The sequence below is a fragment of the Trachymyrmex cornetzi genome, unplaced genomic scaffold, assembly GCF_001594075.2.
Source record: "Trachymyrmex cornetzi isolate Tcor2-1 unplaced genomic scaffold, Tcor1.1 scaffold214, whole genome shotgun sequence".
Lineage (NCBI taxonomy): Eukaryota > Metazoa > Arthropoda > Insecta > Hymenoptera > Formicidae > Trachymyrmex > Trachymyrmex cornetzi.
The window spans coordinates 98,636-114,569 of NW_017296782.1; the positions used below are offsets into that span (position 1 = coordinate 98,636).

The following is a 15,934-nucleotide window of genomic DNA, read 5'->3' on the forward strand; positions in this document are numbered from 1 at the left end:
TTTGGAATAAGATGATATCGCTTTGGAACAATGTAGAACAAACTCAGAACAATCTGGAACAATTGTCAAAATTTTAATTTTCAAAAAAAGGGGGGCTAATTTCACACACATAGCGGCACTTCATCAGAGCTTCGCCACGCGTGGAAGTCGTTTACCCCTCGGAGTTATTTGGCCCCTTCGTTGCTCATCAACACGCACGCGGATTCACGCATCGTGTACGGAGAGTGACACGCAGCTGAGAGAGGAGAGACAGAGACAGAGACAGATCACGGAGAGTGAGAGTGAGGGGAGAGGAGGGAGGGATACAAGAACTACGAGATTGAGCGAAAGAGGATGTGATATCAAAGAGGAGGGAGAGACTGCGGGAGAGATAAAATTAATGAAAAAACTAGAGCGGGAGATAGAGTTACTCCCGCATCTAGATATTGAATCGAATGTTGTACGACGCGCGGGTGTGCGACAAGGAAGTTAACACGAAGGGAATCAGAGGTAGAAAAGAGAAAGAAGAGGAACATGAAAGATGAGACGTACGTGAACATTTTCTGTATTTGATTCGAGGTAAGCATTGACAGCTGATTCTTGGCAATCTCGACTGCTCTTGCTACATGCGACATATGTTTCAATGAACTCTTATGTAAGAATTTATACTTCCTTCGACGCGACGATAGCTACATAAATATGAAACTTATTGCTTTTCCTTATATACTTCTCTATACATTTAATGTACTATTCAATGTATACCAAGTTCGTAAATACATTTTATTACAATTGCCCATGTTACTTTCAACATCTAATTACACTGCCCGACGTGATTTTTGCTGTTTGAATAAAAGATACTATTTTTGATGTATTTTCGCGCGCTGAACACGAATCCGGTAATGAAATTGCTCTATCACGTCAGGTTTGTGAGAAAAGTGAAGTTAAAGGTGTCAAAATTGATGTTTTTTGACATATTTGTGATTTTTTGCTAGCGAAGTAAATTTTTTTATACTTTCGTTTACGCCATCTTAAAGTGCCAACTTTTATCTTTAAAATATATTTTTTTTAACACCGTACGTTTTTTTTCACCGAAATAATCTCTGCGTAGTCACGCAAAGAAAAACGTTCTGTGTCAAAAATGTTTTTGAAGAAAAAGTTTTAAGAACTGTGTGATGATTTTAGTAGCAAAGTTTTTAAGGTCACTAAATTCGAATCTGAAGTCAAATTTTCGAAATTCAAAATGGAGGATTCAATATGGCGGAAAAATTTGTCATCGCAAAAAATTTTTATCACAAAAATTTGTCATTTGCGCTTTAATTTAATTTAAAAAATATTGTTTACAACGGATTTAGTGACCTTAAAAACCTTGTTACTAAAATCATCACACAATTCATAAAATTTTTTTTTCAAAAACATTTTTGGCACAAAACGTTTTTCTTTGTGTGACTACGCAGAGATTATTTCGGTGAAAAAAAACTTACGGCGTTAAAAAAAATATATTTTAAAGATAAAAGTTGGCACTTTAAGATGGCGTGAACGAAAGTAGAAAAAAAAATTTACTTCGCTAGCAAAAAAATCACAAATATGTCAAAAAACGTCAATTTTGGCACTTTTAATTTCACTTTTCTCAAAAACGTGACGTGATAGAGGAATTTCATCGCCGGATTCGTGTTCAGCGCGTGAAAATATATCGGAAATGGTATTTTTTATTCAAACAGCAGAAAAAAAATCTTAAACGTCGGGCAGTGTTATTAATAATTCTTATATTGACAATTTAGAAAGCATTAATAAAACGTTAATATTAAAACAATGCATTTTCTCTTAAATTCTGAATAGCCGATTAACAATGATATTATTAAAGTTTATAATGAGAACGCTTAGCGGATAAATAGCAAACTTATATCAAATATTAAAATGCATAATAATCTCTGTTCCCAACTAATTTTCGACTAAATATTGGATAGTATTAATATGTCTCTTATTTTTCTGTAATACGAATTTTGGATGTCGTAATATACTGATATCGATTTATTCCTTAAGATTTTTTCTTAACAATGTATTTATATTTTGACCGTATAGTTGAAAAACTCAATTAATACTATAATGTAACTGCCTATTACGGTCCGAGCTGGATCTTCGTTGCTTTAAATAATTCAATCTTGAATTACTAATATATCCTATATATGTACTTGCATATATACCATATTGTAGTCTCTCTTTTTCAAACTGCTTCAATTTTTTCTTAACTTTATTAAGTATTACATTATACATTACTGTTTGTATGATATGTTAAAAAATTATTATATCTATCTATAAAGTAAAGATATTAGATATTATTAGTCTCAACTTAATTAAATTGTCTCTATTGCAACCCATTATAAATCTCACTGTAATAATAAAATGGCGATCAATAGCACGTAACGATATAACGCTATGATACTATAATCGTATTATCAATAAACTTTACTGATTAATCGAATCCGTCATTTACGTATGTGTATACTGCATACGATATTTTTATCATGATAGCAAGAAAAATGACCGAGTTTGTCGATATGATCTATGGTGCATTGCAACTTTATGACTTTTATTTTCAGCCACCGCAAGAAGGGCACAGAATAATATCTGCACCAACGATCGTGTTCAATTACTGCAAAGTAATAAAACGAAGCAACATTGTCACACACAACATGCCTTTACGATGCAAAGGATCAATAAACAGCACGTATTATGCCATTGCAGCTTAAATCCACATCACCCAGCATTTCTAATAAAACCACGGACCTAGATAGAACGTAGCTTCACCGACATACAATAGGTTTGTCCGCGTTGCTTGTACTTTTTTAATTTAGCATCTTTGTTCTCTCTCTTTTCAACGTCTGAATATATATTTATTCCGTTTTAAGTGCAAACATTTTTTAGAATTTCAAGCAACGCGAACAAACCTATTGAAGACTACTGCAAAGCTTTCGGTTACCTAATAATCGCATGATAGAATAAAATAAATAACTTTCATGATAATGTAAATAAGTATTTAAGATTACGCAAATGCTACCGAACTACAGCTAGCTATCACTTTATAATTCTCTATCTACTTTATTATTTTCTGGCATCATTATATAATTTTTGAAAATTTATTACCTAATAAATTTGTTCAATAAATTCTCACAATTAAACTCTCGTTAAATGCAGCTTATTATATAATAAAAGTATGAAATATTTTATTTAACATTAGTACACAAAACTAATGCTCTATTCCTTATTATTTTTATAATTATTCTTTCCTCTCATAACACAAATCATTATTTAATAATTACGAAGTAATGCTCGGAGTGATTCTAACTGGCGTTCAAACGCAGAAGAATGTAAAAAACTGGTTCGCAAGTAATCGAAAATGAACGCACTTCTTTTATCTCCAAAGCATTGCGATCGAGAGGTAATGTCTCTCTCTTTCCTAGTAACTCTGTTCTCGCATACGCGCTGATGACAGCATGTTTCACAAGTGCACCAAGTGTACTTTTAGGCGTCATGCCTCCCTCTTCCCTCATCTCTCTCTTTCACAAACTGAAACGACATCGTGGAGATCTCCAGAGATGGCAACTCGCCCGCCCGGTAGAAACGCATCCCGCATACGAAAATGCACGCGTATCTCTAGTGCAGCCCGCATCGACAAATCTCATCGCGTGCTTCGAAATTTCGGGGAACTATCGATTCCGCGCAATGATACGTGCCTCGGAGGCACTGCCGATTATTTCGTCAAAAGCGAAAAAAAAATCATAGATTTCCTTACTTTTTTAAACGATAAATAAATGTTAATAAATGTTAATCAATTAATTAGATAAAGTCATCATTTAAATAATAATAATTAAAACGGTGTGTAAACGTCAAATTTCAAGATAGAGCGGAATTAATTAATTTACATTATCGATATTGAATACTGTTAATAATAAATCTTCTTTAAAATTCCTAAAATAAAATTTTTTATTCACATTTTGTTTCCTTAGTTGCTTATTTTAAGATCTCCAATTTATTTCCAGAGTTACTATCGACGGTCCAAAGGTGAATTCTTTGAAATATCTCTAATAAAAAAAAAAAAAATCCTGAATGAGGGAAAGGTGAGAATTCTATATATATCTAGAACATATTGTTTAACGTGCGACAGTCGACAAACAGCGGTTTCGTGTTGCAAACAGGAACTTTGTAACCAAACGCGCGCGCGACGATAAGCCTAGATCAGAGCCAAGTATTTAACTTGTTCGCATCTATAAGCACGCCAGCAGGCAGCTCTTATGACCATGGCCTTAATCACAACGAGCATACACCGATATGCGCGACGCGCATCGCCTTTTACCGCACTCGCCCAGCTCGCCCTGTACGATGGACTGCAACGCGCGCGACGACGAGCCTCGCCGTACCGTGCCGATCAGGAAAATTCGTTGCTCGTTACATAGAGGATTAAAGCGTCTACGCGATAATCGCGTAGCTTAAGAAATCTTACTTTATGCATGTATTTATACAGCGGTAAACGTTATAATAAAAACTAAAAACGTAATAAAATTTAATATGCAACCCTTGAATATGTGTATAATAACGTTGCCTTCAACCTAACTCTTTATGTCTGTTCTTTGAATGTTTTACTTCAAATATACGATATATCGAATTTCGTATCTATAGCTATTTATGTCAACGACGTTTTGCTTTAATTAGTAATTGTGTAATCGACACGAAACGTATAAATTTATTTCTAACTAATTTCGCATGCAATTCGCAAAAAAGATAAAGTTTATTTTTAATAGTTAAGGAGTTAATTTCTTTAGTATATATGAGTTTTTGTATTGATGAAGATATAATTACGTTTTTACATATATTTTTTTATATTAGATTAGGTTTCTATATTTTTAAGTTAACCTTAACCCTATCGTGGCTTGTCATATCTTCGAGGCACAGATAATTAGTGACGAGGTTTTCTGCGTGCGAGCGCAAATGTGCGCTTGACCTTAAGTAATCGTTCCTCCGCGAGGTCGACGGATAAAGTCGTCGACGTAGAAAACAAGAAATGACGTGTCATACCATTTCGCTTCGAATTGCATCTTAACAAAAATGCCTTATCTAGCTTATTGAAATAAGAAACTTTTTTCCATAACCGGTATTAATTTCCGATTCGATTAACGAATCAGCCAACGGCATAGATAATTATCATCAATCATTCTATGTACGGTGATTTTCGTGACGCTAAACTTTTCATACGGAGAACGAAATAGACGCGAGTGTATTTATAACTATGTTTATTTCTACCGTATAGAATGTAAAACTAAACGTTTCTCCTTTTATTTTTCCCACAATTTACGATGTTTTACGGTCGCGCAAAAAGATATCGCTCCCGTAAGTTCGGCGAGTCTCTTTTTATCTCGGCTCGCTCCGCCGAAATATCGATTTGCGTTGTTTCCGATATAAGCGCTCTTCAAATAAAATTTGCGCTGCAAAAAGCGAGACTTGTTAAGGAAAAAAATAGCACTGTGTGGAGCACGTTCGGCGGTACACTCTAGGTTCAATAAATTTATCACGAGGAAAAGCGCTATCTTATCGGACCGGCATATGGTAACGCTTGATTGGAAAATACGCAACAGCTGCACTTTTATGCGCGATCCGCAGTATTCGCGAAAAGTATTGACCCAAATCAAATCACCTGACGACCGCAATATCGGCATTCCGTATCGCACGTTGCACTTGCGTATCATCGGTGCAAGATAATCAAAACGATAGTACCACTTCAAAATGCACGCGTACCCGAGACTCGTCAAATCAAGTTTCTCGATAAGATAAAAATGTATATATTTTTCCAATTTTCGCTCTTTCTCTCCTTCTCTTTTCGCGCTTAACGATATTAATTTATTATTAATATCGTCATTATATTAATTAACCATTAATTTTCCTATTAATATCTTGAACATAAAATTATTAGTCTTTTAGCGTTATTAAAATAGATAAAGAAGATTGTGTCTGATAAAATCTATTGAAAAATGCATAGAAAAACATACATCTTTGAGGAGAAACGAAATGAGCGGTGAGAAAAAATAGTTTCCATCTTTTCTTGATATTAATATCGTCTGCTGTCTGAATACAAATTGCAGCTCCTAAATGTCTGTTATAAATACTTGTCGCGTAAGTAATCATCTAAGATCTCGGTTCAAAATGGATGCTTAATCTTGTTGACTGCTGCAAAGTGAACTACCTCGATTTCAACTTGCACCTTGCGGAGAACCGCAGCATGACTGCTCCGGTATTGGAGTACCGCGTGCCACCGGCGTGCGTTACGTCTTCGTTTAGATACGGACGGATTGAGGAGAGACCACGAGAAGAGACCGGCTGTTCACGAGACAACGACGGATACGACGGTTTACGGCCAAAGGACACGACGAACGGCCCGTGTGGAAGTGGACGTGACGTTGGCCGTCGCCCGTAAGAGTACTTTCATTGGTGTTATACAACCGCGGATCGAACGACCGACCGCTGAAAGGAGAAATGGGAACGCACAGCGACTCTCATGCGGACCACGTCGACCGCGGCCGGATCGCGATTTAATGACACTTTGATGTGGACAATACAGATAACAGACAAGAGTCGAAAGGTCACGAAAAATATACCTACAGACACAGTTAATTATAAAGTAGAATGTTTCTTAATAATAATCCTAATGATAATAATGAGATTGTTAAAGATTTATGATTATCTCCATTGATCTCCATGTCCACTACTTACTAAATATCTGTTTTATATTTTATAATTATATCATAATTTTTCATAAAATGATATTTAAAAAATAATGATGCTGTCAATTGTATTACAAAAATGTTTTGCGAAAGGACCTTACAAAGAGGTTTGAGATTTCATATATGTAGGGGAGATAATGTGCATTCTGCAGCGTATACGTGGCGCTTAATGCGTCGATTTTAACAATGGCGAATGATAATGAAATCATTTATATTCCAGTCTTGGCTTTGATCATTCAGATTGACATTAATCATAAAAGTTTCGTAAAGTTCTTCTGCCATAGAAGTAAAATGAATTTAAATATTGTGTATTCTATCACACAAACAGATATAATTTTTTGTATTTATCGATATTTTTTTTTCTTCTTTAGACAGTTACCAGATTGAAACGCATAAATAATCTATATATATGTAACTTATTGCATATCAGTCATAATTATTATTATTAATTAAAAATGATTTTATTATACATCATAAAATTAATTTAATATATAAAAATTTGCATATTTTTTAAATTACCAATAAATGCAAATTATTTTTACGCTACACTAACTATACGTTCCGCTCTAAGAGACATTTTTATTTTACTTTTTAAAAATTAATTTACATGAAAAAATACGTTTAATATTTAATGCGACTGTTTTCGCGTCATCTGCGATTTTTCACATGCGTGATTAAAGCGATTAAATATACGTATATTGCGCCACGAAATAATGGGAGGTGATACAAACTTTTCGCACGTGGCAGACGCCGACTAGGTCGACGACTTCAATCATCGCGATATGTAGACAGACCTGCGACGCATCCCGAGCATAAACAATAATGACATCATGTCGGCACCGCCTAATATCGCTAATATCGCAGTTGGTTATATTTTATCATTTTCGCTATCGAACGTGAAGTTATCGAGCGTGTTGCAATTACATCCATCAAGAATTATTCGCCAATAAATTAGATTACTATCATCGCTTCCAACTTTAATATATTACGATATACACAGTTTTTCCAAAATTCTCAATTTGACCCATTTATGAACAAGAATAAAATTGGAAAATTAACCGTATTGAATAATAACTGAATAATCAGATTAATAAATAATACGCCTCACCATAGTTTAATTAATTTTTAATGCGAAAATTTTCTGAAAATCTTCATAATATAATTTAACTTATATATATAAGCTCGTAATTTTTCTAAATTTATAATAGATTTATAGATTTATAAATATTACAAAATGTGTCGGACACAATGTATCATTTAAAAAAATAGAAAGAATAAATAGGTATTTTTTTTTTCAACAAAATCTCGAAATTTTTGTCCCCAATCTTTCTGGAGCACTGTGTATACGGGTAGGATGAAGGCGAGTTTTGCTTTGTTATGTGTTATGCCCAAGGCTTCGTGCAATCTCGGTCGCGGAGAAAGTGGAAAAGTATATCACTCACTTTATCTTCTATATACCGGGTGACATCAGATACTGAGACTTAACAACGCAAATTGCATGTAATTTATTTAATTTATTATTATTTTAGAAACTTCTATTTTAACTAACTAATTAATAATTGTTAATTTCAATCAAAGCTTCGACTACTTATCTGTTTTATTTATGATAATTTTATCATCCACTTTTTTCAACGTCTTATGTAAAAGATTATATTTAGAAAACACAAAAGAAAAACTGATATAAATTTGATCTAATAAGAGTAAAAATTTCTGAAGATAAGAAAAAGATAATCTCATAGTTTCAGATAAATCTTGGAATGTTCCTAAATGCATCGGTAAAATCATTAAATATCGTTTAATGCAATTTCAAGTTTTCAGACAAGTCTCAGACTTAAAGGAATGACTTAAATCCACACTTCGCGAATAGTTTAAATCTCTATCGTTTAAGGGGTAACCACTTCTCGCCGAAGGGCCGGAAAAGTTTCTCCCACAATTTTCAGTCTGGAATAAAAAAATTTTTTTAAAACTATATATGATTGGCTACAGAAGTATACGTAGGTTTTTTTATATTTTGTCAACTTTTTTTGTTATAAACAATTTACGATAAAATTTTTTTACCGAAAAATGAATTTTTTTTTCAGATAAGCACTATTTTTTTCAAAATTCAATATTTTCAAAATCCCCTACGTACTTCTGTAGCCAATCATATATTTAAAAAAATTTTGGTTTTTTGTTCCAGATTGAAAATTATGGGAGAAACTTTTCAGCCCTTCGGCGAAAGGTGGTCTCGAGTTTTGTATCATGTAGCCGCCATTTTGTTTAAAAATGTTAATTAAAAAATTTTTTTATTTACTTCAGAATATGTGTAATAAACTCCTATAAACAGATTTCCCATTTCCTTTATTGTATCTCCGTAAAAAATTATCAAAAACACGTCTTTTTTTCGAACTCTAGAGTGGCGTTACCCCTTAATTGATTCTGATTCAAAATTTAAATTTGGGAACTCAGATCAAGAAAAGCTAGGATAAAAGCCAAATCGAATCGCGACATCGAGACACAGATGCATAAACGATGCAAGATGGTTCGTCAAGAGAGTCGACCAATCATCTGCACTTGAGTATCGCTATTCGGTAATGACGCAAAATAAATGGACGCACGACGTTGATCATAAACACATGTTTATCCGCTAATAGATTCATTCAGTGGTATTAATCTTGAAATAGCGATGTAGCTGTACGACGATAACCATGGTAAAACCACGATAATGACACCAGTTGCATACGTTCGACCAACCGATGAATCGCCAATGACACATACACACACACACACACACACACACACACACATATATACATTAGTGTGTATAGACTAAAATTTAGCCAGGAAAATTTAGCTCGTTCACATCCTATACACATTTAATACGTTTCAATTTAAATGATCTATTGCGTGCTATCCAACTAAGTGATTTTAATCAAACAAGTAAATAAACGAACTTTTTTCTGTCCGACAAAAAATTTAATCTAGCAAATCTTTCAAAAACTGTGTATATTTACTTTTAGTTGTTTTCAGCAATCATAAAATGAATTGCTATATACGAAATCTCGAGATTTTAGCCATTCAATTCATTCATACATCAAAATTCACAAAATATGCTTAAAATATATGTGACCTTAATAATATATTAATTAAAAATAATTAGACATTTGTAGTTGTACAAATTTTGATAAATCTTACCAGTAACGACGAATTCTCTGTGAGGACAACGTCCAATTCTGTGAATTGCCTGAAACGAAGAGATTTAGGTTCAGGTTCCTTTTGTTGGTTATCGAATGATAGAATTACGCCTTATGAGATGACTTAAAGTGAGCTCAATTCTTCCAACTGTAACACAGAAAATTTACTATTTTTAGAAACTTATCTCTTCTTCGCATATGTGAAATGAGCGAATAAGAAGTGAGCGGATAGAAATAAGTTCTTCATACAAAGTACACAAAAAACATGAATGTAATGAAGTATTGGAAGAATTAAAATTGATTGTAGTCCCTTTCCCTAAGTGGGTGTCAATGATAGCAGAGACGGGTATTTTAGCCCTTATAAATGCCAGGTATAATAACTTACGTTATCAATGCTGATTCATCCTCTAAGGCTTGTCTCAATCGTTGCGATCTAACTCCTATGTTTTATTTATAAATACAATTGACATGAAATGTCATGAACTTTACGAAACAAGATCAAACTAATTAAAATACTAGAAAGAAAACAAAAAGTGAAAACCCTTTTTGATATAATCGTGTTTCTTAATCATTTATAAACCTATGATAAAAACTGAAACGTCAAGTATACAGATATTGCAAAAGACGATTGATTTTTTATGTTGTCAATGTCGTACACACGTCAGTGTAACTGCATGAGCCTGCGCTATGTTAAAATATAAACATGTTTTCCCTCACGGAATAAGTCTCATGAAATCTCGTGCCACGGTATCAATGCGATATAGTGACAAAGAGAGAATGAGAAAGAGTTAAGAGAATAGCAATAAGGGCAATAATATCAGCGGCAGGTATTTGTTATTCCGGTCGCTTCGGCATTCGCCTCGTTGACCCAGCATATCGCTTCACACGCGCAGGGCCTTTAATTCTCATTCATAAGTATCACACGCCGCACCATGTGGCACGGCGACGTCGCGTATAGTGCAACGTCATTCGGCTAGATTGCATTCGCGAGCCGCGACGATGCAACGGCACGACGCGAGGGAAGCGCGGTGGAAAATAAATTACGCGCGTTAACTCCCGAAGGTGAAGTTGATTTCGTAAAACGCCGCCATAAATATTATTCTCATTGCAACGCGTTTTGTAATGACAAAAAAATTCACCCGATTCGAGTCTATTTATGGCACGTCTTATATATAACTGAAGGTATTATCTTCAAAGGAAGAAAAAGGAAGAAATCTTATCTATGAGCGAATATCTCGGAGTACTTGAGAAGAAAGTTATTTATCATGTGTGTTTCCGGGATTTTTTAATAAAAAAAAAACATTTCTTTAAAAATAATAGATGAGATTCAGACTAACCATCGTGAAATCTTCAGCGTTCATTTTTTAGTACATCACAAAATTTTTTAAAGCTTATTTTTCCCGTCTTAAACGTCTGATTAAGTGAGATATTATATCTTTTTTAGTGTAATAATGTCGACTACGCATCTTCTTTCCTCTAAGCTGTCCAGGATATTTTCATGCCTTCGTCTGTTCCTGAAGATCCCGAAATTTGTGGCGCTGTGTGTGTGTAAACTGGAGGTGATAACGAAAACTACTATCCACTGTGCGCGCAAACTTTAGCGTCGCGAAGTTAACGAACCGCCGACCGTGGATTAATTGTTTAAGCGCCGCACCGTAACAGCACGTTTATGGTGAAGATAACGAATTGAGTTTTACAATGTTTGCCGAGAAACTTTGCGGTGTGAACGAACGCAGCTTCGGACTGAAGATCATTCAAAGAAACACGGCGATTTTGTTTCTGTAATTTATCTAACAAAGAGAATTGTAAAAAGATATACACTGAGAGAAAAATGTTTGGTATTTGTAACTATAATTACATATCACTATAATTATGATTATCACTGCTATAATAATAGTAACAGTAACTATATATATATAGTTCTACCAACAAATGTATATAGTTGGCAACCTAAAATGATTATAATTATAGTTGAAATTATCATAAAAATGATTAAAATGACTATAATTTTATAGTTATATTTTGGACCAACCATAAAAAATATGTGTTTGCTTTGAGGAAGGCTCAAAAATGAGTCGAAACATGTAAGCGCGTTTAGTGAATAAAGAAGTTTCATTCTTTATAAGTGTATTATTTGCGCGACGTCTTCTGCGCCCGACTCCTAGTGCCCTTACTCTTTCCAATTCTTTGATTTGTAAGGAGTCTTGATTAATTTGATTTATTAACGGATAAAAAATATGGTTGGTCCAAAATATAACTATAAAATTATAGTCACTTTAATCATTTTTATGGTAATTTTAACTATAATTATAGTCATTTTAGGTTGCCAACTACATACATTTGTTGCTAGAACTATATACATAGTTACTGTTACTATTATTATAGCAGTGATAATCATAATTATAGTGATATGTAATTATAGTTACAAATACCAAACATTTTTCTCTCATTGTATTTTTCATGTTTAGTATAAACTCTTAATTATATTAGGAAACTTAATAAGCATTTAAATTCAGAAGGTGGCTAAAACTTTTCAAGAATAAAGAACTTCTTCTTATAATACCTTTTTTGGAATTCTGGTATAAAATCGAATCAAAAATTATATTCATTTGAAGATTATAGAACAAGATATAGTTTATAATAATGCGACTAAGACAACTTTATTATTTTATTGTAACAGATCCTTTGTAATTAATAAGAGTATTTTACGAGATATGTTTTTGTAATGGTAAATAATGATATTAGGCATATAATTACTGATGATGGTAAAAAATTGTGACCGAAACGTTTAATTTTCATATTTTAGTGTAATTTAATAAATTGACTTGCGCAAATTTTATCTAACGTTGTGGCTGTATGCTTTATTTTGTTTGTGTTAACATTTCTTTTGACCTTTTTCCTACTTTTACCTATTTCAAAGAAAAGATATTTGAGCATTTATTTGTAATGTACTCTCACCCATTTCTTAAAAAAACTGACAGTTGAACGTTTTTCTATTAGACCTATATGTAATAGAGCGTATTTCTAATAGACCTATATGTAATTTTTCCATATGGAACATATGCGAAACAACTGCCATTTTTCCTCAAAACTATAATTTTCCGATTTTTTCGGATTTCACCTTTCAGTTTCAAACAGAATATGTATCTTTCTCTTTTAAAAACGATAACTGCACTTATATTTTTAGGGCCGAATATTTTTCACAATCCTTTAGATTTCTGAGTTTCATCTGTATTAGACAGATTATGATTGCTATCATAATCCATCATCATAATAACAAATATTGCACTTATCATGCTACACAAATATAAAGCTAATATTTTGGTATCGTTTCACAAATAGATTAGAGACGAATCCTTCTTATACTTCGAAAAATAAAATCATATTAAATTTACATGTAAGAGAAATATTTTTCTTTAATTTTTATTCATAACTTTTGACTGCAAAAGAAACTGTTTTGCCTTGAGAAAATCTGCAATTCATCTTTATTTACAAAATCAATTCAATTTGTTTTTTTAACCTTCTCAGTCTTTAATTTACTTATAGAAATGTAATAGCAATTTAATATTTTTAGTAATTATTATTTATTACATGTCAATTTAACACACGCGTATTTTCAAGACATTTTTCTATCATTCTTTCCTTGATACCTTAATTAATCATAATAACACCGGTGATTATACCATCCGCCCTAAGTAAAATGTTGCCCTTTACAGGCGCGACTTTTGTCATGTTGGAAGGGTTACTCGTCAGTTAACGGGCACAAAGGGTGAAACGCACTTCTCCGTTAAGTACGCACTCAAGACGTAGTCTTTTGAAACCCGTTTTTATCGCGATTTGTGACACTAACCTACGAGCAGCACGCCTACTCAACAATAAACGCGACGCGAATATTTGCACGCGTTCTTCTGGCGAAAGTCTTTATTTTCTGCAGGATTTTTAATTCCCTTTTTTGTTACGTTGAATTGGAAAAGATTATTATTAACAGTATTTAATCAGTATCAATAAAAAAACAGTCTAAAAATAAATTTGAGAATTTATTAGATAAGTCCACTACCTAAGTTAACGTATTTTAGGTTCAAAGCTGATACATTAACGCATACTTAAGTGCTGATAAGTAAATGGACCGATGAACAAATTAGATGAATATGGATTAGATGATTTATGAACTAGCAAATAAACGATCACACAACACACACACACACAACACACACACACAAACCGGATAGCGGAAAGTAAATCTAAAGCAAATTTTAATAACAGCGAAAAAAATATTCCATTGATAACTATTTCTGAGAGAGGAAAATATCATTTTCCGTTAATATTAGTTGTAATATTTGTATTGATCTATTAATAATTGTATGATAGACGGCTTAAAGCATGATAAAAATAGAAACCCATAAGACACGGTTTCAATAAATTTAATTTGAATTTATACATTTTATTTGACTATTCTTGACAACTCTTGAAGTTCAAGAACATACAGCTGAACGCTTAAAAGATCAATAAATACTACTTAAGTATAACAAAGTACGAAAAAATTTGCAAATTGGAGATAAAAATAATACAATATTTTTCAAAATATTAAATCAATCCTGTCTTTATTATTTCATTTTTTATTTAGAAAATTCTAAAATTAAGGATTTAATTATCATTAATCTATTAATTACAATTCATCCATTTTCAAACAAGTATATATTTTAATGCCTACCCAATTTTGATCGGTTAAAAGATTAGTGTCTTAAGAAAAGTTGAAATCAAAATTTCAGAATGTTATCTTATACTGTTACAAATTTTGAATATTTTTTTTTATATTTAAACATATATGATTATTTTATTTAATATTAAAAGCCTAACACATATATATGACGTCAAATTTTTTGCAGCAATTAATAATAATTTCTCTTTTCGTGTAGAATGTATTAATTGCGCTGCCTGTTTATCATCCATTATACAAAGGTCTCTTGGCAGTCTCCACTCCTCCCTTCTCTCTCTTTCTGTTTCCATCTTTTGATATGCAATATCATCACCGCATACTCCGCCACGTTCTGTCTCAAAGGCGTTATAAATAACTACGTTCAGCCCCGCGTATATCCGTGATTACGATCGCGGAAGATAGCAGAATGCACAACAGTCACGTTGCCGCACTCCATGTCTCGACCCTTCGAGATCACGCACGAGAATTTTCCCTAGCCCGACACCATTACATAGCTATGTACATCGTTTCTACTCAGATCCAACATCTAGTATATTTTTATAACTAATATAGAAATCGTATAGAAATTTTATTTAGAGATTAATCCTTATCATGCGTATGTTGCTTTCTTGCATCGTATAGTATTATATTATTTATAGTATATCGCTAAACAACTTCTATTCTTTTTACGTAAATTTCTTTATAACATTCTTATGCTAAAAATGACATCAGTAAGTAAAGATCTCTGTAAAATTAACATTTTCCTTTTAAAAAGTTAACTCAAAAATTTTATCTACAGTTCTATTTGCAATAATTTTATAATTTTTAAAAGTAATTTTATAATTTTAAAGTTAATAAATTAATAAAATAAAGTTTTGTTGATAAAAATGACACTTGACATATATGTATGAGGTGCTCTCCCATGACGCTCTATGTTTAAAAAAAGTAATTATAAATAAAATTCTTTAATTCACGAAGAGTTCTATATAGTTTTTGATATATTTTATCCATAGTTTTAGTCTATTTAAATACATTTAAATAAATTTTTAATTTAGTGCTGACACACCGTATATATCTTTTAATAAAGTATAAAGTACTGCTCAGTTACTCTTTTAGTAACTTATTTAGATTTAATAATTACAGTATGCTTCTTTATATAAACAAGATCAGTAGGGCAACGAGCCAATATAACAAAAACAAGATTTTAGAAAAACGAAGTAATATATTAAAGGAAAGTTACATTTTAAGAGATAAAAAAACACACAAACGTTTCGACGCCGATCGGGTCATTTTCAATGTTGACAAATTATTAAACG

At 32.5% G+C, this 15,934-nt stretch overlaps 1 protein-coding gene across 1 annotated transcript in view; it reads right to left on the reverse strand.

Moving 5' to 3' along the window:
- The window catches only part of Oatp74D (Organic anion transporting polypeptide 74D), a 75,319-nt gene that overhangs the window by 45,156 nt on the left and 14,229 nt on the right, over window positions 1-15,934 (reverse strand). Inside the window, exon 2 of the mRNA XM_018505843.1 lies at window positions 9,924-10,070. The gene's annotated coding sequence lies outside the window, so the exon portion shown is untranslated. The remainder of the gene's footprint in view (window positions 1-9,923; window positions 10,071-15,934) is intronic.